This window comes from Hyperolius riggenbachi, chromosome 7 (genome assembly GCF_040937935.1).
Source record: "Hyperolius riggenbachi isolate aHypRig1 chromosome 7, aHypRig1.pri, whole genome shotgun sequence".
Lineage (NCBI taxonomy): Eukaryota > Metazoa > Chordata > Amphibia > Anura > Hyperoliidae > Hyperolius > Hyperolius riggenbachi.
The window spans coordinates 187,212,943-187,239,091 of NC_090652.1; positions in this window are offsets into that span (position 1 = coordinate 187,212,943).

Genomic DNA, 26,149 nt, shown 5'->3' on the forward strand with positions numbered 1-26,149 from the left:
TTCCACCACGCCCATCACCTGTAGATCGCTTGATTGACCAGTTCCCCCGTGTGACATGATTGATTAACTTCACGTTGCCATGGAGACCTCGGCACTAGCCCCAATAGTGGACACCATCGGCTCAAAAATGTTTGGATGGGTGTGTGAGGAGAGAGGTGGTAGGATACGGTTTCGGTTGGGGCGGCTGGTAGTCGGCCTTGGGCGGTAAGAAGTACAAATCCGGCCCTGCCCTTAGCCAGTACATTCATTTCAGATTTAGTCAGATTATATTGGGAGATATTAACAATAGGGTTGCTTACCCCCTCTAACGATTGCCTCCTCGCTTCGGGTACTCGTCCCGGGGTAAGGGCTGTCTCCAATTGCGCTTTGAATTTACGGGAGCTCCTGCCCCGCCGATGCCTCCGGTGTCGGAAGCTGTCTCGGCCTCCTGAAAATCCAGTGAGGATCCAGCACTAGAGGCCTCCGGCTGGGATTCACCTGAGGTACCTGCCGGTGTACCACCTTGTCCCCCTCCCTGTGGGCGCCCCTGTCGTGGGCGGCGGCGATGTTTCACCGGCTTCGGCCGGCCAGAGGGACCACTTCCGGGTCGCTGCGGAGCACTTCCGGGTGTCGGATGACGCGGCGGTCTGCCTCCCGATCCTCGATCAGCTGGTGCCGGCTGTGGATCTCCCCGAGCAACGCGCCTTTCTTTCTGCCAGGTATACACTCTTCCTAGTTGATAATCTTCTATGTCCCGACGTATCTTCGTATTTTTCACAGCGGCTAGTTCCTTCTTTACAGCCGCTATCTGCACATTATGTTCTGTATTCAGGGTAGTGTAATCCAATGGTGGGAGAGCCTCAATAAGTTCACTCTGTACAGGACAGATGCCAGTATATACAGGAGGCACAGCGTCAGTTAAATCAGGAGGGACACTATAGATTATGTGATCGTGATCCAACACTTGAGATAAAAAAGAAAGTCGATGTGTTAGTACAGCAAGGGCTCGAGGATGGTATTTTAGATGAGAAAACAGCTGCTTTTCTAACTGTTGAAAATCCTCAGACACCAATACTGTACCTTTTGCCAAAGATACACAAATGTCTGGACACACCGCCTGGTAGGCCGATAGTGTCGGGCATTGGTTCAGTACTTTATCCCTTAGCAAAATATGTCGATTCTTTTCTGCAGGGGTTGGTAGCCAATGTGAAAACGTGTCTGATAGACACGAAAGATTTGCTGTGTAGATTGGAAGAACTGGGTACTGTCCCAGAGAACCTATTATTGTGCACATTGGACGTCCAAAGTCTTTTCACTTCAATCCCTCATGAAGAGGGCATGCGACGGATTGAGGAGAAACTTTTGGAGACGACGTTGTCTAATCCCAAGGTTTTTTTTATCTTGGATGCCTTGGAACTTATTTTGCGTTCCAATTACTTTCGATTTCTTGATCAATTTTACGTCCAATGTCAGGGCACAAGTATGGGTTCCCCGGCTGCTCCCTCCTTTGCTAACTTGTTCCTCACTGATCTTGAGAAGAGCATGTTCATCGATCATGAAATTTATGGAAAATACATTTTTCGTTTTTTTCGTTTTGTGGACGACATTTTGTTGCTATGGAATGGCCCGGTAGAATTGTTTGAAAAAATGGTGGAAGAAGCCAATTCGTTACATTCCACCATTAAGTTTACCGCTGAGTGTTCCTCGGATAGTGTTCACTATCTGGATGTAACAATCAGCAAAGAAAGAGGTAAATTAATTACGCGTTTATATCAAAAACCTACGGAGCGTAACAATCTATTGCGTACCGATAGTTTTCATGCGACTACGGTGAAAAAGGGTATTCCAAAGGGCCAGTTTTTAAGGGCCCGGCGCATTTCGACGAAGATCGAAGATTATGATATTGCCGCAGAGAGTTTGATTAAAAAAATGTCTCAAAAAGGTTACGATGGACGTGCTCTTCGAAAGATCAGTGGGGAAGTGAGATCTATGGCCAGAGAAGAGTTATTGTTGCCTAAAGAAAAACGAGTTTCGGATCGGTTGCCCTTTGTGTGCAACTATGGCTATTTGTCTGAGCGAATTCGTTCAGTGGTGCGAAAATTTTGGCCAATCCTTGAACAGGATAAGATGTTTGGAAGATTGTTCACTGACCCTCCCGTGTTCGCATACCGCAGGGGTAAAACAATAAAGGATTGGGTATGCAAATCTGATATCCTTGTAAAAAAGAAAGAAATGACCCCTAGTGCCAGGAAAGGCACATTCCCCTGTTTAGGCTGCAACTGTTGTGGAGCCATTATTAAGGGCAGCAGTGTCTCTCATCCTTCCACTGGTTCCAGCATGCCCATCAGAGGCAGGTTTTCCTGCTTGAGCTCGTATGTGGTGTACGGGCTCAAGTGCCCCTGTGGGTATGTATACATTGGGAAGACTGAGAGACCAATGAAGGAGCGGATACAGGAGCATAAACGAGATGTTACTAACTTTGCTTTGGGTAAAAAAGAGTATGAAACCTCTGTGTCCAGGCACTTCCTACAATCTCGCCATAGAGCAAGTCAGTTGCGTTGGTTTGTGGTTGAGGATGTGCCAAAGCTCCTGAGAGGTGGTAATCGAAAGAAACTGCTGTTGCAGTGTGAGGCTAAATGGATAAGGAAATTTGACTGTGTATGCCCTAATGGCCTAAACGAAAATTTGAGCTTAAGATGTTTTCTGTGATGTTTTCTCCTAGGATGAAATGGATTGCGCAGAATGTTTATAAAAGGACTTTCCAAGATTGGTATCGTTAAATATCGTTAAATATGATGGAACTATATTGTTCTGATGTTGATTAATATCATTGAAAGAATTACTATGTATATCGACTATGTCTGGGTGTCCTACTCCTCAGTTTTTTTTGGGGTAGACACCTTTGGTGTAGTTCCCCTAATGGTTAATTAATATGTTTTGTTATCTGCTTCTTTGGGTCATGTGATTGTCACATGACTTCCTGTGTGTGGGAAGGTATTTAGGTGTCACTGGTGAAGGGTGTGGCACACCTGAGGAAGGGCTCCGCCCGAAACATGTTGTGTATGTGCCTCTACATGCTCACTAATACAGCTTGTTGCTAAAGCCCTTTGTGTGCAGTCTCCGTTTTTGAATTCTTACGACAGTGAAGCAGGGGTGGTGTCTGTCTTAGGCCCAGAAGGTGGGTGACGTGTGAACTTTTGGAGCTATGAATCCTCTCATCGCCTGCCCTACCCTAAAATCCTTCGTCACGTCCCTCTGACCCCTAAACTTAAACAAGAAGGCCAATGCCGCCAACTTTTTTGACATGGCCGCCGCTGACGTGCCCTCCGCAAAATTCTTTCCTATAAAATATAGGAGCAAGCACGACCTATCCTCGTCCGTCGTGCAGTTCCCGCTTCGTCCCATTAAAGCGTCCCACGCTTCCCAGACAGGCACGTACGCTGCCCATGATGACTCCGATAGGGACCTCCTAATCAGCTGTGATATCACTTGAACGGAATCCTCCACATCGACTCTGGTTAGGGAACCCCACTCTCTTCCGCCGCAGGTGCCGCTGCCCGGAAACTGTCCCACTGGAATCGAGAGAGGGCATCAGCAATGATGTTGTCAACCCCTGGCAAATGCACCGCAAAGATGCAAATATTTAACCGTAGACACAACAGAACCAACTGTCTCATTACCCGAACCACTGGAGGCGATGATGCTGAAAACCTGTTAACCGTTAGCACTACTCCCATGTTGTCACAGTTGAACCGAATGCATTTGTTAGCCAACCGCTGACCCCACAACTCCAGCGCCACCACTATCAGGAACAGCTCTAGTAACACCAGATTGGACTTAAACCCAGCTTCCAACCATGAAGAATGCTATGGGGAAGCACACCATTCACTTGCCATGAAAATGCCAAAACCGCGAGACCCTGATGCGTCCGTGAATAACTCCATGTCAAAATTACTCACCTCCTCCTCCATCCAGATGGACCTGCCGTTGAAATCCTGCAAAAATGTTAGCCATACCTCCAGATCATCCCTCATGTCTCCTGTCAGGCAAATACGGTGATGGGGTGAAGCAATGCCAGCCGTGGCGTTTGACAATCGCCTGCAGAAAATGCGCCCCATGGGCATAATTCTGCACGCGAAGTTCAATTTTCCGAGAAGAGATTGCAGGTCCCGCAGAGTAGTCTTACGTTTTTTCACTACAGACTGAATAGTTACCTGGAGATCCCTGGCCTTGTCCATCGGAAGGCTACATCCCATGGCAACCGTGTCGATGTGCACCCCCAAAAACTTCAGTGACGTGGTAGGCCCTTCCGTCTTAGCCAATGCCAAGGGAATTCCAAATGACTCACAGATCTGATACATCGCGGCAAGGGCAGAAGCACAATCGGATGAACTCGCCGACCCCATAAACAGGAAGTCGTCCAAATAATGTATCACTGATCGAACACCCGCAACTTCTCTTACAACACATTCAATAAAACAACTGAACTTTTCAAAAAATGAACACGAAATTGCACAACCCATAGGGAGGCAAAGATTAACAAAGTATTTTCCCTCCCAAACAATCCCCAGCAGTCTAAAACTGGAAGGGTGGACCGGCAGCAACCTAAACGCCGACTCGATGTCCGTCTTAGCTAAAAGCGAACCCTGGCCCAATCTCCTCACCCACCTGAGTGCCACGTCGAATGACTTATATACTACAGACGTGTCCTCCCCCGACAAACCATCATTAACTGACGGCCCTTTTGGGAAGGACAAGTGATGTATGAGGCGAAAAGCACCCGGTTCTTTTTTAGGAACCACCCCTAGTGGCGAGACAATCAATCCTTCCAGTGGGCAGTTCTCAAACGGTCCTGCTACCCGTCCAGCTGCCGATTCCTTAGCCAATTTGGATGACACTACCTCGGGAAATTCCAACGCCGATCTAAGATTCCTATGTCGATCCACACCCGTCGGAGCACATTGGCTGGGTATGATGAAACCTTCCGAAAAACCCCGCCTCAAAAACACCGCATCGTCGGCCCGAGAAATGGCTCCATCTTTTGAACTCTCACCGGAGTCCTCCCTCTGCAGTCCTTCCCTTCTTCTGCTTGTAACATCTTGATGCCGGATGCGATCCCCCACATACCGAGCACTCGTGCTTGAAACGGCATAAGGACCCGAATCTGCATGTGCCGTCATTGAATTGCCAGCACAATCCCTTCGTCCTGCTGCCTGACTTACCTGTGCCACTTGCCTCCTCACGTCCCCGAAAGGACTGCTGCCCTGTGGCTGGTATCCTCAAACTCATCCAGAGTTCAATATCCTTGTGGTTCCAGCACACCGAGGGCCGAACCGCCTTTCTCTGCCTGAACAACTCATCATACCTGAGCCAAGCATCCCCCCCCATACCTCCTGTATGCCTCACCAATCGCATTTTGGTAGCAGAAAAGTGCCGAACAGCATTCGGGGTTCTTTTCGCCGATAACGCATGCCAAAATTTCAAACGCCTGAAGCCAATTTTGAAACGTGTGCGGAATCAAACGATACCTGCACCATTCCTCCTCCTCCTTCTTGGATTTGGTAGACTTCACCTTATCCAAGTTAAACTTGGCAAGTTGCAACAGTGAAAAAATTTCCACGAACTCGCCTTTCCAGATACGTTCACGAACCTCGTCCTTCAAATGAATCCCTAGCGGCCCTGTCAGGCACACATACATTTCTGCCTTAGCCGCGTCCGCCAACCTAATTGTTTCAACCTCCCCTGCTGTTGACCCCTCCCCAGAAACCGCACTGGTTTGTACTGCTACCTCCGAGCTGACCGACGCCGCCGGGGCCGTTACCAATGGGGACAGAGCCTTGGGCACCCCTGAACCTGCCGTTACTACACCCGTTGGAGCTAATTGTTGCCCCACTGAACCATTACCTGATAGCTGCGATTCCCTGTGTGGAAACACCCAAGGGGCGATTGGTGCCTGCGCTTGCCCGGCCCACACCCCCACCGGTGAACCCACGGCTGGCGGGGAGCCCCCCAACAAATTCCTCATGCCCACCATAAAGGACTCCAAGGCTGGGAGAATGACTGCCTGAGCATTACCCCCCCAGCCCCCCCCCCCAAGCTGCGCTGTTATCCCTTGCACCCCTAAACCAGACCCACAAGACATATTGGAAACATTAGCCGTTGTAGAGGCCTCACCTGGTGGCGCAGGTACTCGCACCTGCCCGACCGCTGGTCCGGATCCTGCTGCGCTGGGTCCCCCTCCATCATGCCGTGGTTCTGCGTCATTCGTACCCCTGGTGGCCCCACCTTGCTGGCGGGCCTCGTGTCCTGCCTGGCTGCTCCTCTGGCCATTGTCACCTTGCCGCTCTCCCCCCGAACTGGCTGCCGCTGCCGTCTCTCCTCTCCTGGTGGAAGATCTGCCCATGGAGGTCCCCCGAGCCCCCCCCCCTCTCCGCTCAGCGAGGAGGAGGTGCCCGCTCCGCTGGAACTGCTGCCGCCCTTCTTCCTTGCGGAGGTGCGCGTGGCCTGGTGTGAAGAGGCCGCCGCCCCCGTCTTTTTCGCTGCTTTCCCCGCCTGCCTCCTCCAGATGAGGCATTCTTCCCGCTGTCTGGCCTCCCGGCTGACCCACCTGCCGCTGTTTGCCTCTTGGCAGGGGACGCCGGAGGGTGGGGAACGGGGCTGCCACTCCTTTGCTGCGACCGGGAGGTCGGCTCCGGACTGAGCCGCTCCGGCGGCCTAGAAGCTCTTCTCGCGGGCTCCTGCGGCTGCTCGCTGGGACCCGCCGCCGGCTCCGGCTCCTGTGGCTGATTGCTGGGACCTGCCGCCACCGCCGCCATCTGCCGCTGGGCCCACTCCGGACCCCTGGACGCTGCCTCCGCTCTGATTCTCTCCACGAGGGCCTCCAGATCAGCCATCCTGCAGACAGGCAAGGTCCTCGCAGCTCGTAACCTAACGCCTGACTGATTAACTCTGCCCCCCCCCCATCCTTCCTCAAACTAACTTCCCCGCTCCTCCTACTCTCTTACTCATACCTCCCAGTCCTCTTAACCCCTTACCTACCTGGCAGGCTGCACTATCATGTGCGGCCTTACAGATTCCACTGCGCTGCACTTCCAGGCCTGATCTTAACACACACATGCAGATCCAACACACACTTACATCACACACACACATTCATATCGTAAAGACAAGCACATCACACAGACAATGATCACACACACACACACACACACACACACACACACACACACACACACACACACACACACACACACACACACACACACACACACACACACACACACACACACTAACACACACACCCTACACACACACACACACACACACACACACACACATTTTTATGGCACAAACACAGGGCACATACTTTTGCAGATCACAGAGACACATCACAAAATTATGCAGATCAAACAGACACACATGAAGTGCACACATACACATTGCAAAAAGGCAATGATCACAGAGACACAAATCACACACACATATGAGGATCGTACCAACACAGATCACACGGATGCCAATCACACACTTTCAGATAACACATCACATACACAAAGATAATAAAGACACTGAGCACACATACACATGCAGATTAAACAGACACATGGCGATCACACAGACACAGATCACAAAGATGACGAACTCACAATCACACACATAGATCACACAAACACACATGCAGATCGCGCACACACATATACTCAGACACATATCACACAGACACATCTACACAAAAGCAGATCACACCTTGTCTCACACCTTCACTGCACGTCCCCCTGGAGTCAAATTGGAGGCGTCTGCTGTAACGATTCCCTTCTTCAAATTAGAATGTATTTCCCTGTGCCACAGCTTCCCTTCCACAAATTAAACTGTCACACAGACACTAAACTTTTCTACCTACAATTAAAATGGTCTTCCACGCTACAAAGTTTCCCTCCAAATACTGTTCTCAGATCATATTTTTTTTTAGTTCACTCATCTCCTTCACTCCTACATACAAGCGTATGACAGTGGCTCATATTTTACATCTTGCAAACACTTTGTTTTCTCAGATCACGGTGCATATATCTTAGTTAAAAGTGCTTTGATTGACGTCCTTATCCAGCAATGACCCTTAAAGCCATATGTCAATTTAATGCTAAAGTACCAGAGCGAAGGCGATGCTAGTGAGATGGACTGTTAGAGAAAAGTCCTTGACCATTATCTATAATTGGAGGTAAGGGAGGGAGGGATGTAGGTGGAGCTCATAATGTGTGACATTAATTTGAGTGTAGCTATTTGGTGGCAAATTGCGCGCGCAAAAGTCCGCGAAAAAGTTTGCACCGCTTTGTGAATCAGGCCCTATGAGTCTATGCATTTGCCTTTGCTTGCTGGAACTTCTAATTATATTATTTCAAGTTGATGCTGCTTAAGGAATTATCCTGGCGGACTACATGCTGAATCATATCATCTTGGAATACATAAATATATCTTGCTTGCATATCTGTGCATCTTTTCAAGTATCCATCAGGCAATTGCATTAACAATATCTACTGATTCTGCTTGGGGATTAATCCTGGCAGACTATATGCTGCATTATATCTATCTGGAATATGTGAACGTGCTTCATTTGTATATCTGCATGTCCTTTTGAAGTGCCCACTACGTGAACTGTGTCCTCATTTCTATAACACTGATCTTCCCTTTTGGTCCATGCTAGAACCTGAATAGGGACTGACTGCTGGACTTGACTTCATCTTCCAGATTGTGGTGTCCATGTATGAATAATACTGTGACAGCACCTGCATAAGGATTATATCCTGGCGGACTGATCTTTTTGTCCCTCCTCTCCTCCATTTTTTCATCTATTGATACTGATATAGAGATCATTTTGTGGTGGTCTTCTTTGGATCTGGAATATACCTACACTTGCCACTGCGGAAGCTATAGGAGGACAGTGTTTGCTTTTTAGGTCCTGGATACTTGGACTAACAATCAAGTGACCAATTTTTCCTTAATGTCTTCTCTGCTCATATGCCCTTGGAAGGAGTTTTCTACAGTGAATTGTGTATTACCTATATATTGAGACTTGGAATTTTTATAGGGGATCCCCAACAACAATGAACTGATTAGTGTTTCTATTCTAGGTCTTACCTCTTGACCCTGAGGCAGCTTACCCGTATGTGTGTTCTGGTCAATTTTAAACTGTTATATATATTTTTGTATTTTGGTGATTAATGAAACTTACATTTTGTATTTTTATACCTATAATTACTCTCCTCCCATCCTTTAAGTCAATAAATGCACCCAAATGGACAAATATAAAATTATTAATTGTAAATGGCTACTAAGGAGGATCAGTGTTAACATCATTGTTTTATAAATACTTCCGTCCTTTTCCCTTAGCCAAGCGCATGTGTTTGTTGGCAGCATAGTTACAACTTTCCCTCTGCAGGAAATTAAAGGAAGTATTCTGTGCCGCGTCGAATGACTCTGTGGGGACACGCAAATTTACAAATCAAGATGGCGGTAATTTGAACTTAAAACACAGTCTCCTTCCTCTCCTCCCTCTGCCTATATCCTATATACAACACTGGCAGCCGGGTCACACTGTTTTCTCTCCAGAGTCGTTCATTGCAATAAACAAGCAGAGTGTTTAGGTTGCAGATATTTATTCTGCAATCCATTGCTCTGCATGAACAAATGGCAGTATTCCCTGCCGTGACAAACGACTCTGGTTAGAATACGCCCACGGCTGGCAGTGTTCGACAGGAGAGAGGCAAGTTGGAGGCGAGGAGGCAGAGCTTAAGCCGGCCCTGAGTATTCTGTACCATAGCGCAATTGTAGTTGTGCCCAGCTAATGGAAAATTATCATTTTTAACATTGTTCTATTTATGTCCTATTATTTGAGTGAGCACGGTCGATAGAGTTATCAAAATTGTGTTAACACTATACACCTTGTTCTTTGTGTCACCCACTACACCATGTAAGCAATGCAAGCTATTTCTCACATTAGTTTCGTGCTTCTTTCGCTATATAATAATTTTGAAAGAAAAACAAGAAAACATTAATATTTCAAAACAACATTTTTTTATTAACACTTGATTAATAACCAATCAACCTTAAACAGTATCTTTTTTTAAAGAGTACTTAAGAACATGGGATTAAGAATTTTTTTTCCCCTATATCAACGGTTGATGTACAATAGTTGGCAGAGGACAAACAAAATTTTACAATTTATAAAACCATTTGTCATAGCTTCAAAGAATAAATGAATAGACGGCACTCCACTGGCTGCAATCAAGGTGCTGTGTATTGCGAATAAGACACATGTTACAGAGGAACAACCTCCTTCATCAGGTTGGTTTTACACCTGATGAAGGCGGTTGTTCCTCTGTAATATGTAGTGTCTTGTTCGCAATACACAGCACCTTGATTGCAGCCAGTGGAGTGTCGTCTCTTCATTTATTCTTTGAGGTAACAATAGCTGTTTGAGCAATCCAGCTGAGACAAGGCACCGGCTACAGTGTCCCACTAGCTTGCTACTGTACTTGCTGCTCACCAAGCATTTATACGATTGCATTTGTCATAGCTTAACTGCTGTTGCCTTTACATATTCTATAGTGTACATGTTTATAATCCAAATTTCATCGGATATCTAGTAACCATAAGAACTTTGAATTGTGTCTTTTTTAGAAAATATAGCTAATTTTTAAGTATTTTAAAACATTTACAAATAAGAAATATGTTGTTTATAGACTGAAAGCAAGCAAAAAATTGGTGTACCATAGCCTGCTTCCATGGACATTACATAGTATTTGCGTGATTTCACAGATTTGGTAATGCTACATACATTAATAGTGGATTGTCAGCATGGCTTCTATGCCTCATAAATATATTCTTTACATCATATTTACGCAATGCTGATGGACAGCTTCTTTTCTCGGTACACAGTTTCTTATTTGGACACATGAACTTCCTAGAAATAACTGATTTCAGAAATAATGAAATCTGTATTAATTAGGAAAGGCGAGAGGTAGTAGCTCCAAACCTGTCGTTTTTGAGTAATTGTTACTATCTACTGTATGTGACAGCAACCCATGCTAAAATTAAATATACAGACATATGCAGAACTTTTTAATCGTGTTTTTTTTTGTTCTCAGGATTAAACATATTTCTTATTTGTGTATGTTTGGACATATTTTACAATTTGGCCAGTTTTTCCATAAAGAGCCCTCTAGGAATTTTGATTTGACCATTATGTCTGTTGAGCTACAATTAGTTCTGGGTCACCATGAGCTTGCTGGTTAGTCTGTACCTCTCGGATTTACAAGCCCTACTCCATAGAGCCAAATTAATCCATGCCATGCACTGATGAGGATCAAACAATCCGAAACAGTCTGTATGCATGTTGGATTATTATGGCTCTGTACAAATTAACAAGCTGACACATCATTGCTTTCCAGCGGTTCTGGAGGTGTGTTTAGCTTCTAAGGGTACAATGGTTAATTTGCATATATTCAGCAGTGTTGCACTGGGAGACATCTCAAGCTCACTCCAACCTGAATTATCGCAAATTCTTTCTGTCTTAGGAAAGCAAACTTTTGTTTTTCTTAACATCTTAGTAACGGTGCTTTTAGGACCATTGTAGTCCCTTACACACTCCAATGAGTTCTGGGTCACCATGAGCTTGCTGGTTAGTCTGAGCTACAATTAACACTGTCAAAACCAAACTTGTTATTCTTCTAAACTACCATGACACCAGTCCGATTTAATGCTATGCATTTCAAAAGTCTCATGTTATCGCCTGTGCTGCAAATGAAAACCTGGCCAGGTTTTTGACTGCAATGGAAGATAACGTGATACAGCGTACCGTTATAATTCAACACCAAATACAATGTGCACAATCATGAGCACAACGATTTATAATTATACCCACCAGAAAACATTATCCTAGATAAATTGACAGTCATAATACAGGCACATCGCTGTCTATTTAATTGACATCTCAATTGTACACCATGTGAATCCTTGTATAGTGCGACTTGACGAACAGTATTTTTACTGTATTCCATCTTCCGTTAAGGGCCTGTTTCCACTGGACGGAGATTGGATGCAGAATGGAGACTGAAAAACTGACTTAAAGGGATACTTAAGCCTAGTAAAAAAAAATGTTTTACTCGCCTGGGGCTTCCAGCAGCCCCCTCCAGCTGATCGGTGCCCACGTAGAGTCGCTCTGATGCTCCAGGACCCGCCGGCGGACAATTCCGGTTTGGGCGACAGGAGCCGACAGGCAGGGAATGCGAGTGATTCTTCGTATTCCCAGCCACAATAGCACCCTCTATGCTACTATAGCATAGAGTATATATCATATAGCTGCATACAGGGTGCTATTGTGGCTGGGAACGCGAAGAATCACTTGCAATCCCTGCCTGTCGGCTCCTGTCGCCCAAACCTGAATTGTCCGCCGGCGGGTCCTGGAGCATCGGAGCAACTGTATGTGGGCACCGATCAACTGCAGTGGGCTGCTGGAAGCCCCAGGTGAGTAAAACTCTTTTTTTTTTTTAAACTATGCTTATTCAACTTATAGTGTCAAAATGTAAAAAAATACAAATAAATGTGTAATGAGAAACTTTAACAAGAAAAAATTGCTATATTTACTCACCAAACTTTTTTTTGTCTTGCTGTTCAATGATACTAGTTTGCCTATCTAACAATAAACTTACATTGTCAAGTAGAAGTTCTATGAACTCATACACATTTTTGGATGTCTGCAAAATTTGCTCCATCAGAACGATCGTCATGACCTTTTTATTATTATTATTATTTATTTATAAAGCGCCAACATATTTTGTGGCGCTGTACAATGTAAGAAAACAAACAAGGGATACATAATGATACAGACAATGATATACATCAAATATGAACACTGATACAAAATACAGCTCTGCTGATTACAATTTGATTTAACATGATGACTAAAATGTATAAATGTCTAACAGAGTGCAAGCAATTAAATTAATAACATTCCATGACACAAAAGGGTGAGAGCCCTGCCCTTGCGAGCTTACAATCTAAAGGAATGGGGTGGAAACAAGAGGTGGGGAAGTATACAGTATATGTACAGGCAGTGCGTAATTAGGTTATTTAGTGGGTGCAAGGCCTAAGCTAGAGAATATGCTTGTCGGAAAAGGTGGGTTTTTGTGAGGAAACGCGGAAAAGCCGCCGCTAGTACGCAAAGTAAGGCGGCTGATTCCGCGCTCAACATGGCAGCTAGCGCGCAGTCGGAGCGCGGAGAAACCGCCGCATGCCCAGACAACAGGGCGGCGGATTCCGCGTCCGACGCGGCAGGTAGCACGCATAGGCCTACTCTTGTCAGTAATGCTGAATGCGGAGAAAACGCCGCACACACGGACAGCGGTGCGGCGGATTCCGCATTCAACACAGGAACATTGCAACACATGTCTGGTGTGGCTGGGACTGATAGTCCACACTGGTTCAGGAGGACGCAAGGGAGTCAGCTGACCAAGCCGGTCAGCTGACAATTTCAGCAACTTCCATTGGTCCAGCACTTAGGGGAGGCGCTAGAGAGCGCTGGTGTATATATACTGGGTGCTGGTCATTTCTCTGGTGTCTGGCGTTGCGATCACTACGTGGTAGCACTCAGACCTTGTCAGTATCTGTGTTTATTAGACAGTTTCGTAGGTGTTGATGATCACGGAGCTCAGACCTTAGCCTAGGAATTGTATTATTATCTGTGTTATTATCTAGACCAGTTTCCAAGGTGTTGATGGCCAAGGAACTCACACCTTAGTCTAGGAATTATGTACCATCTGTATCATTGTTATTATCTAGTCTAGTTCCAGGAGTGTTGAGAATCTAGGAGCTCCCACTCAAACCTAGGCATTGTTGATTATCTGTTATGACCTTCTGCTTTCCTGACCATTCTTCTGATCGCTGATTCTGTACCTTTGTTATTCTGATACTCTGTTGCCAAACTCTGCTGGTCTTAGGATTCTGCCCCTGTATACTGTCTCTGTACTTTATCTGTCCGTGTGTTAACGACCTGGCATGTCCGACCTCGAGAACTCTCTCTCCTGTTAAGAGATAGTTCGCAGATCTGTCAGTGACACTTCCTCTTTGGTGTCACTCACGTTCTGTCCTTCCCACACTCTACCTAGCTCCGCCCCTCGGGGAGCTTCAGACTTGTGGAAGGAACCTGATCTCAAGCATTATCTCCCACTGTTTAGTACCCTTCTCTCGGGTGCTCTCCTCAAAGTATTACTGTTGCACCAAACACTCTTATCACTCAGGTGTCCAGAGGTTAGAGATATATCTGATTATCGGTGATACTGCAGATCATCAATAATCGGGTATAAATCTGTATTCGTATCCGTGCATGGGCAGCACGGTGGCGTAGTGGTTAGCGCTCTCGCCTTGCAGCGCTGGGTCCCTGGTTCGAATCCCAGCCAGGGCACTATCTGCAAAGAGTTTGTATGTTCTCTCCTTGTCTGCGTGGGTTTCCTCCAGGCACTCTGGTTTCCTCCCACATTCCAAAAACATACGGATAAGTTAATTGCCCCCCCCTAAAAAAATTGGCCCTAGACTACAGTACTTACACTACATAATATAGACATATGGCAATAGTAGGGATTAGATTGTGAGCTCCTTTGAGGGACAGTTAGTGACAAGATATATATATATACACTGTACAGCGCTGCGTAATATGTCGGCGCTATATAAATACTAAATAATAATAATAATAATAATAATAATAATATTCTCGGTGATACTGCAGATCACCGGTAATCAGACCCTCTCTGTGTTACACCGATCGTTACAGTTTTGAGGGAGCATTTCAAGATTTCAAAGGTGGGAGAGTGGTGGATGTGCTGTGGAAGGGCATTCCAGAGGAGGGGTGAGGCACGTGAGAAGTCTTGTACACGTGAATGAGAGGAGGTAATTGTAGATGAGGATAAAAGAAGCTCGTGTGCAGATCTGAGATTGCGGTTGGGTTGGTATCTGGAGACTAGTGAGGAGATGTACAGGGGAGAGAGATTGTGGAGAGCTTTGTAGGTTAGGGTTAAGCGTTTGAACTGAATCCTCTCGTTAATTGGTAGCCAGTGAAGAGCTTGACAGAGAGGAGCGGCAGAGGAATAAACGTGGGTCAATTTATGGATCATTAAGTAAACTTTTTGTTCTGGATTGGGAAGTACCAGAACACTCTGGTAAAGAATCGATCTTGACAAGGGAAGCATTGATGTCAGCATGTACTTCACATTGACTAGCTGTTTCTCCCTGTGATTTATCAGCTAACTTTTCAGTTATTTCTACATTCTGATTTTTTTCTAAATCTTTTGTACTCAATGTTTCTTTTTTGAGTACACTTTCATTTTTTCTGTTTTTCTGTTTTGTTGTAATTGGTATTGCTATGAACTTCTTTCAGGCTATCCTTTGTATGTGACCCTACATTCTCCTTGGCCTCAATCTGCGTATTAGTTGAAATTTTGTTGTGGTCAAGAGCTTGGCTAATTGAATTTTGATTGTCATGTACAATGTTTTTTTCCGCAGGGTTTGTTTTCTTTTTTTCCAAAACTTACTGATGGTGGGTACACAAAATCAGTATATGAGGCAACATTTTTTGTTCAAGAACTTCTCGGTAGTGTTTTTAGGACCTTGGTAGGAACTATGTTTCTTTCCAGGTCACTATCTTTAATGATTTTCCTTTTTTGGGGGGGGGGGGGGTCACTTTCTTGTTCACTTTCATTTTTTCTGTTTTTCTGTTTTGTTGTAATTGGTATTGCTATGAACTTCTTTCAGGCTATCCTTTGTATGTGACCCTACATTCTCCTTGGCCTCAATCTGCGTATTAGTTGAAATTTTGTTGTGGTCAAGAGCTTGGCTAATTGAATTTTGATTGTCATGTACAATGTTTTTTTCCGCAGGGTTTGTTTTCTTTTTTTCCAAAACTTACTGATGGTGGGTACACAAAATCAGTATATGAGGCAAAATTTTTTGTACAAGAACTTCTCGGTAGTGTTTTTAGGACCTTGGTAGGAACTATGTTTCTTTCCAGGTCACTATCTTTAATGATTTTCCTTTTTTTGGGGGGGGGGGGTCACTTTCTTGTTCAATTTTTAAAGCACTATTTGGAACACTATTACAACTTTCAATAATGGCAGTCACTGTTACTTTTTTGTACCCTTCCTTGTCTCTATTACCTGGTGTAGTACTCTCATCAATATTATTCAAAGCAGCATTTTTCACCTTATTTTGTTTTTTTGAATGTTCATTTATTACTACAGCTCTTCGGGTTGCTGTGGGCACTTGATTCTCCATTATCTTCAGAAATTTGTTCTTGGTTGTTTTCAATTTTTGGCTCCTGGCTGTCTTGATCTTGACTGGATTTTTTCAATATTTTCATCACAACCTTTTGTTTTGTAGATACTTCTGTATAAATTACATGACAAAAACCATGATATAAAGTTCAATTATATGTCTGGTTTATGTACACTTATTTTTTAAAATGTAAGTTTCTTTACTCAATACATATATACATACATACTCAATACAACTCAACCACCTACTGCAGACCTCCCATACCACTATTTCCCCTCTTTACTCTGTCCCGTCAGATTTACTCCAGCCTCACTTCACGGAATTGGCCCCAAGTCCTCACTACCCTGTTTAACCTCTCCCTATCTACAGGCACCTTCCACAAAGACTTCAAGCAGGCCACTGTAGTAACCCTGCTCAAAAAAGCCTCCCTCGACCACTCGCTACCCTACAACTACCGCCCTATCTCCCTCCATCCCCTTTGTCTCAAAACTCCTTGAACGTCTGTTTCACAAACTCCTGACCCTTTACCTCATACCCAACTCACTGCTACGCCCACTGCAATCTTGATTTCGGCCTGCCCAATCAACCGTAACAGCTCTCACCACAGTGGTCAATGACCTTGTCTTTGCTAAAGCTGAAGGTAAATACTTCATTCTCCTCCTACTTCACCTTTCAGCAGCATTTGACACAGTAGATCATCCCGTATTACTCCATTCCCTCAAGTCCATGGGCATTCACGATCTCACCCTAACCTGGCTTACATCGTTCTTCTACAACCGTTCCTTCACGACCGCCGAAAATGAGTCCTCCTCTACCCTCAAACACCGATCGGTGGGAGTCTTCCAAGGCTCTGTCCTTGGGCCACTACTGTTTACCCTATACAGATCCTACATTGGCACGGTTATCTCCTCCAAGGGTTTTACCTGACATATCCAGCACTAACATGGACAAGGTCTCCTCCTGCCTGTCAGCCATCTCCTTGTGGATGTCCGCTACATTCAAGAAATAAATCTAGAAACATAATTTATGATCTTTAAACCCCTGTGATCCATGACACTTCCATGTGCATGTCAATGTTAACCACAGTATAATTCGCCCTAACTCTCAAGCCCGATGTATGGGTGACTTCGCACTCTCCTTTACTACACACATCCTAAACCTCACAAAGTCCTGCAAGTTCCACCTTAGTAAAAGCTGCAAGAACCGCCCTTTCCTGACCCGTGCCACCACAAAACTTCTCATCCATGCCCTCATAATTTCCAGCCTTTAGTACTGCAATGCCCTTCTGTCTGTTCTCCCTATGACCCCAATAGCCCCACTTTAATACACCATGAATGCGTCAGCCAGAATTATCAAATGCTCCCATCGTTCCACCACGGCTGATCCCCTCCTGGAATCTCTCCACTGGCTTCCTATCCACTACAGAATCAGATTGAAGATACTGTTTCTCGCCTACAAATCTGTGATAAAAACCGGTCCACCTACATTTCAGATCTTACTCAGAGGTACAGATCTATCTGCTCACTCCGCTCTTCAAATGAAGTTCGTCTGACTGTCCCCAAATCAACCCCCCCCTCATTACCCAGTCCCATGCACGCCTATATGACTTCTCAAGAGCTGCTTCAAAACTATGGAACTCCCTATCTCAACCCATTAGGGCAGCCCCCTCATTCAACGTTTTCAAGAAGGACCTAAAAAATCACCTTTTCACTCTGGCCTACTACCCCTCACAAGTGCTCTAATCCCGCAGCTGAACTCTGATCTCCTACCTTTTGTGTCCTTTCCTTTCCCTCTAGATTGAAAGCCTTTGGCCAGGGTCCTCATCCTTTTGTGTCCTACCTGATCATGCATCTTCATTACTGTTAACCCATGCTATGCATCTGAGTGAACCTAACTTGCCTAATCTCCATGCTCCCATCCAGTGACTGACTAAGCATTACCTTGTACTCCTACTGTGCAGTGTCATCTGGTTTTATTGTATTCCTGTATTGTCAATTAGCTGTATGACACCCCTAAAACTAGTCTATAACCAAATGTAATATCCAGCTCTGCGTAATTTGTTGGCGCTTTATAAATACAATAAATAAATAATAAATAAACATATGTTCATAAATATTATTTTTTCATAACTATTACCATTACTTGTTTACATTTACTTATTATTTAATTTATGTAACTTACTGTTACTGCTTAACCTCCTTAGCGGTATGCCCAACACTGTGTCGGGCATACCGCCGGCTGTCCCTGGGAGTCCCCCATTATAATTTTAAGTGATCAAACAGTTCTAATATCTTCAGCTAGCACTAGGCTAGCTAGCAGTGGTGGTTGGCATCCTTAGATTATGTTTGATCCCCCCCCCCTCCGATCGCCGCTAAATACGTTGCCCCCCCTGGATCCAGCGATCGTGCAGCCTCCTGGCGCAGCTCCGATCCTCTCTATGGGGAGGATGGGGTCTGCGCATGACATCATGACTTGCCGACGTCATGATGTCATGTTCGATCCTCCCCATAGAGAAGAGCGGAGCTGTCCGGAGAGGCTGCAGTGATCGCTGGATCCAGGGGGGGGGGGGGGGTAACGTATTTAGCGGCGATCGGGGGGATCAAACATAATTTAAGGATGCCGACCACCACTGCTAGCTAGCCTATAGATATTAGAACTGTCCGATCGCTTAAAATTATGTTTGGGGACTCCTTGCTGCAAACCCTCCGGCGTGCATAACACCCAGGAGGTTAAAGAGACTCTGAAGTAAGCTCAAAAATAACTTTGTATCTAAAATTCAACCTGATCATGTTTGCCCCTGCTGAAACACCGCTATCCCGTATCAGAACGAGGGGTCTTCACCCTCTAAATCCTCCACCGTAAAATACACGTGTTTCTTGGTCATGCATTTTGCTGCTCATAGAGCCAGAGCTTTTGGCTTCAGCTCTGCCTCCATGCACGTTTACTACCTGGCGGATTTCCTCCTTTTCCGACCCATCACAGTGAAGGAAGACTGAGAGGGGCGGGGAGAGGTGGCGATCATCACTGATAGACGCGCTGAAATGCACAGCTTCAGCCATTACATCGGCCTCAACCGGAGGGGATTTGGGGGGTAAAAACCGCTTGTGTCCACATTGGTACAGCTGTATTTTTTAATGGGCAAACATGCCCCTGTGGAATGTAAGGATACAAATAGATTTTTAATCTTGCTTCAATTGATACTTAAGTCTAAATGAAAAATGAATTTTACTCACCTGGGGCTTCCCTCAGCCCCCTGCAGCAGTCCGATGCCCATGTAGAGTCGCTGCGATCCTCCTGTCCCCGCCGGCAGCAACTTCCGGTTTGGCGACAGCCGCCAACAGGCTTGGAACGCGAGTGATTCTTTGCATTCCCAGCCACAATAGCGCCCTGTATACTGCTAATGCGGCAAGGAAGGCCCCAATAGCAGTATACATGGTGCTGTTGTGGCTGGGAACGCGAGGAACCACTCGCGTTCCCAGCCTGTCGGCGGCTGTCTCCAAAACTGGAAGTAGCTGCCGGCGGGGACAGGAGGATCACAGCGACTCTACGTGGGCATCGGACTGCTGCAGGGGGCTGAGGGAAGCCCAAGGTGACTAAAACTCTTTTTTTTTAAAAACCTTAAGGTTCACTTTAAGAGTCTCTTTAAACACAACATTTTAACTAGCAAGGGATGCTTATTTTAATTCTTCATAAAAAATGAGACTCAGTACCAACCTTTTGTGAAAGGCACATCACAGCATTATGTTTAACGAATACATTGCAACTAAATCAATTACATTTACATAATTTAACACACGAGTGCTGTTGAGAACAGACATTTCTATCTAGTCCTTGCATTATTACATTAACTGTTTAACAATATCGTGCTTCATGGAGACTAATTTTTATAGGAGAACTTGTGTTGTCAGTAAAAGTAATTAGTTCAGTACGAATGATGTATAGAGTTCAACAACCCTTTCATCAAGGCCTACAAAAATGCAGGTTTCAAAAAAAATGCCATACATACACAAGTAAGTTATTTAGTGTATCAGTGTAGGTGATTTGCTACCTCTGAATTGTCACTGAAAGTGTGCTCTTGGTGGCCATTAAAGGGAAGCTAAAATAAAAAGGTATATGGATTTTTCCTTCTTAACAATAACAGTTTCCTTACAGTCGTGCTGATCTCTTTGCCTACTGTGTTAGCTGAGTTACACACCAGAAGCAAGCATGCAGCTACTCCATTCTGACTTCAGTCACAGAATCTGATCTGCATGCTATTTGATGTGCTGTGGCGAGAAAGGCGGCGCCAGGGGAGTGCTTTTGGGTGCTCAAGCCCCTCCTAGAATTGTTCAAGCACCTCCAAAGCACCCCTTGGCCTGAACTGACTTCAGGCGTCTAAGAGACGCCGAGTCATTCACAGCGGCAGCCCGAATCATCAGAGCAGGGCTACGGTAAGATGGCCGCCCGAAGCACTGCTGTGCAGAATTTGAGTCTGCAGTGCAGGGCTTCGGGCGGCCATCTTACCATAGCCCTGCTCTCAGCATGCAGGCAGGAAGTAACGTGACGTCCGGAAAGAAGAGGATCGTGGGAGCTGTGCGCCACAAGGAGGTCGGGACTGGAGGTCAGGACAGGAGGTCTTCTGAGTGTAGGTGAGTAAATGGGTTTTTCTTTTTCGACAGGTAGTGCTGATTATTGGGGTTATATCTGCTGAGGATTGTGCATATTGGGGTCACATCTGCTGAGGATTGTGCCTATTGGGGTCACATCTGCTGAGGATTGTGCATATTGGGGTCACATCTGCTGAGGATTGTGCATATTGGGGTCACATCTGCTGAGGATTGTGCATATTGGGGTCACATCTGCAGAGGATTGTGCATATTGGGGTCATATCTGCTGAGGATTGTGCATATTGGGGTCAGATCTGCTAACGATTGTGCATATTGGGGTCAGATCTGCTAACAATTGTGCATATTGGGGTCAGATCTGCTAACGATTGTGCATATTGGGGTCAGATCTGCTAACGATTGTGCATATTGGGGTCAGATCTGCTAACGATTGTGCATATTGTGGTCAGATCTGCCAAATTATTGAATGTGTTTTTTGTTCAAATCTGCTCACATTACGTGTATTTTCTTGAGAAAACCTGCACAATTATGTGAATTTTCTTGGGAAAGTGTCACCAAAACTTGGGCCCTTTGCCTTTGCATTGCACTTTTAAAGGGAACCCGAGGTGAGAATAATATTGAGGCTGCCATATTTATCTCCTTTTAAGCAATACCAGCTGCCTGGCTGCCGTGTTGGTCCTCTGCCTCTAATTCTTTCAACCATAGACCCTGCACAAGCATGCAGCAGGGCAGGGGTTTCTGACAATATTGTCAGAACTGACAAGATTAGCTGCATGCTTGTTTCTGGTGTAATTCAGTTCACTACTGCAGCCAAATAGATCAGCAGGGCTGCCAGGCTACTAGAATTGTTTAAAATGAAATAAATATGGCAGCCTCCATATCACTCTCATCCCGGGTTCACTTTAAATTACAGTTAGCCCCGCCCTCATCCGGTCATGACCACGCCCATTTTTGCCGCGGTAGCGACACCCATTTTTTGCCCAGGTCGTCAGCTACCCGGGAAATTGGTCCAGCACCTGCATAGCACCCCCTAAAAAAAATTCATGGAGCCGCCACTGTGTGGCGAAAAGTATTTTATACACAAGAACAGCCGGAGAGCCAGGCAACTGGGATTATTTCAAAAGGAAAAATCCATACCTTTCTCAGTTTAGTTTCCCTGTAAGGACAGGGTTGTGGAAGAAACATGTATCTAAAGTGTTTTTAAAAGTTTAAAAAAAAATAATTGACCACTTTCATCTTTCTCTGCAGTGACAGAATGCTGTTTGATGACATTTTCTATGCTTTCATTTTCTAAACGGGATTCCTCATCTGTGATTTTAATCTTCTGGGAATACTTTAACTCCACATTTCCTTTGTTAACATTGACATTAGCTACAAAAATTAGAAAAACTAAATTAAATTATAGCGTAATACACTACACACTACTTTAACTTAAAGAGACACTGAAGCGAAAAAAAAATATGATATAGTGAATTGGTTGTGTACTATGAATAATTACTAGAAGATTAGCAGCAAAGAAAATATTCTCATACTTTTATTTTCAGGTATATAGTGTTTTTTTCTAACATTGCATCATTCTATAATATGTGCAGATTACACAACACTCAGCATTCAAAATGAGTCTTTCAGAGCAGTCTGTGAAGTAATGACCTCTCCTCTAGCAGAGAAAAAGTAAACAGTTCACTTACAGTTGAGATAATAAAAGTCAGATAACAGCCCTCTCCACGACTAAGACTTAAGGTAGCCATACACTGGTCGATTTGCCATCAGATTCGACCAACAGACAGATCCCTATCTGATCGAATCTGATCAGAGAGGGATCGTATGGCTACCTTTACTGTAAACAGATTGTGAACCGATTTCAGCCTGAAACCGTTCACAATCTGTGGTGGTGGTGGTGCTGCCGCCGCTTCCCCCCCATCCCGCATACATTACCTGCTCCGCCGGCGCGACTCCCGGGTCTCCGCTCTTCTTCTCCGCTCTGATCTGGTCTGGTCTCCGGCATGCTTCCCTTCTTCCTGTCTGGGGGAAGTTTAAACAGTAGAGCGCCCTCTACTGTTTAAACTTCCTGCCGGGACAGGAAGAAGGGAAGCATGCCGGAGACCAGACCAGACCAGAGCGGAGAAGAAGAGCGGAGACCCGGGAGTCGCGCCGGCGGCGCAGGTAATGTATTGCAGCTCTATTGCGTCGGTCGTCGGGCACTCGAACGCCGCTAGCGATGCGCTCTTTACCCGTGGGCGATCGGTTATTTTCCGCACGGCGTGATCGACGGGATCGGACGGAATGGATCGAAATTCGTCGTGTAGCGCAAACGATTGGCAGCAGATTCGATCCCAGTGATCGAATCTGCTGTCCAAACGGCGGCAAATCGGGCCAGTGTATGGCCAGCTTTAGTCGGAGAGTTAATGGCTTGTTTGCATAGAGATAACAACTGGAGTTTCTTAACTCTTCCTGTACTGGAAACAATTAGACTGATGTATCTGATCTTAATTTTTTATTTCTTAGCTGTACTACACATACAAATCATAATATTATAATTTTTTTTTCGCTTCAGTGTCTCTTTAAAGGGACTCCGAGCAGTGCAGAAACTATGGAAAGGTGCATATCATTTTAAAGCTCTCTTTCTCCTCTTTCCAACAATATATAAATCACCGCTCTACGCCTTTTAGTTTTCGCTATTTTCGCGATTGAAACTGCCGCGGCTGCGATTTCGATCGCGAAAATAGAGAAAACTAAAAGGCGTAGGGCGGAGCTGCTGACTTTGAGAAAAAGTCGCCCTGTGTAATACAATGTAACTATGGAAAGATGGATATCATTTTAAAGCTCTCTTTCTCCTCTTTCTGACAAACCCTAAATCGTCGCCATACGCCTTTTAGTTTTCTCTATTTTCGCGATCGGAATCGCAGCCGTGGCAGTTTCAATCGCGAAAATAGCAAAAACTAAAAGGCGTAGGGCGGTGATTTATATATCATTGGAGAAAGAGAGCTTTAAAATGATATGCATCTTTCCATAGTTTTTGCACTGCTCGGAGTCTCTTTAAATAATTTAAAAGTGAGGACCAAAATAAAAATAATCTACATCATGAATTATAGGTACCGTGTGGTGTGTTAGTTTTGTACTGTGTATTGATAGTCAAAATAAATATTGATAGTCAAAATAAATATAATATTAAAAGCGAATATTCTGATATGTAGTTTCAAAACCACACTCCTAGGTTCCTTTAATCACTTGTGTCAATGCCGATTATTGTGCATCATACGCTGCTGTTGTATGATATTTGATGAATTAGTGCTCTTTTTGGAGCACTAATCAATTGCAACAGTTTCACACAAAATCAGAAAAATGTAATCTTAATACACAAGAACAGTGGCGTACCTAGGGGATTTTACATTCGGTGTGGGTTATTATAAGACAGCCCCCTCCACACCACCACCCCCCCCCCCAACATCCAAACACCCCCCCCCCCCCCCCCCCCCAAAAAAAAAAAAAAAAAAAAAGGAGCGAGTGTGGCATAGTAAGTGCGCCACGGTGGGTAATACCAGGTATAGGTGCTCCCTGTATAGTAAAGTGGACATCATTTTACAAGAAATCATATATTGGGCAGCATTGCACCAAAAAAAAAAATCGTTATGCATGCAGCATTGCAACAGAAATTGTACAGTGGGCAGCATTTCATCATGAAAAAAAAAAGGAATTTGGGCAGCATTCACTTGAATGCAAATCGCAATGTGGGCAGCATTCACCAGAAAATAATCACTATGGCTATCATTCATAAAGCATTTCCGCATGCGGAAATGCTTAAAACAGCTGACTTTACCGACCACTTAGCAAAGTCAGCATTCATAAAGGCTCTTTCCGCATGAAAAAATGACACTACCGAGCAGAGTGATAAATCACCGCCTTGTGCTGTGATTATCGGAACAAATGTAGCAAAATGTTAATTTATAAAGAACACCGCAAGTGGTGTGAGGTCGGGAAGTACCGCTCCCTCTGATGTGGCGATACCAATGTAAGTGAATGGAGACACACAGACCTCCCAGGCAGCTGCAGCAGAGCGGAACACGGAGAAATGTATCAACTCTGCAGCTTCCGTGTCTCCGCCTGCCTACCGCCTGCCTACCGCCAGCTTAGTTCGGGGAATCTCCGCACTGCTACCGCACATGGATACTTTTCTATGAATGCCCACCCAGAAGTCTAAAATACCGGCAGCGGTGTTTTCCCGCATTGATTGCCCTTACCGACAGCTCCTTTATGAATGATAGCCTATGTGGGGAGCATTCACCATAACATTTTCACAATGTGGTGAGCATTCACCAGACAATGATCCTTATGTTGGCAACAGTTCTGAAAATACACCTGTAAAAAAAGTATAAAAAAACCTGGCTGAACTCTGGCGCGTAGCTCCAAGACGATCCTCCTGCAGCAGCAGCCAGTTTAAATCTCTCATGCTTACAGGCTGAGTGCAGTGCTACGGGAAGATGGCACCAGAAGCCCTGCACTAGAGAAACAGTCTCCAGTGCAGGACTTCGGACATGTACATGTTCATACCACAAAGTAAGGCACATTTTTGGTATACTTTACTATTAATTATTGTGTAAGTAATTAAACTTCACCAATTGAAAACACAAGAATAATACATTACATATACTTACACTTGGTATTTCTGTTTCTGTGACAGAATACGGTTTTTCCTTTGCTAACACTCTCTTTTTTGCCATCTTTTCATCCTCACTACTGTCATGGTTCTCTTCTTTTTTTTTGCATACAGATTTTTTTGGATTGCTTTGTTTTCTTGCCTGCACATTTGATGAAAAGTAATTTTACTGATAAAAATATGTTACAACATGTTACTAACAGATTGGTATAATGGCCTACTTATTACACCCTTATTGATAGATAATATATTGTAGTACACATAATATACTTCCCTGGAGCTTATATCAGCCCCCTGTATCCGAAATGTCCCATGATGTCATCCTCCGATCATCGCCGTCGGTCCTGGTGTAGCGCAGCATGCCATCCAAACAACTGTGGCTGCTCGGCCATGCTCGCTCCTGCCAACGTCATCCGAAGATTACTGCGCAGATCCAGTACAAGAAAACTTCTTATTGTGCATGCATAGTAAACGTCATATGATGAGAATGGCGCCAAGCATTATTTGTCTACCACACACAAATAATGCCCGTGACCAGCGTCAGGAAACGGAAGATCGGAGGAGAAGGCCTTGGAACAATACTGCTACAGGTGAC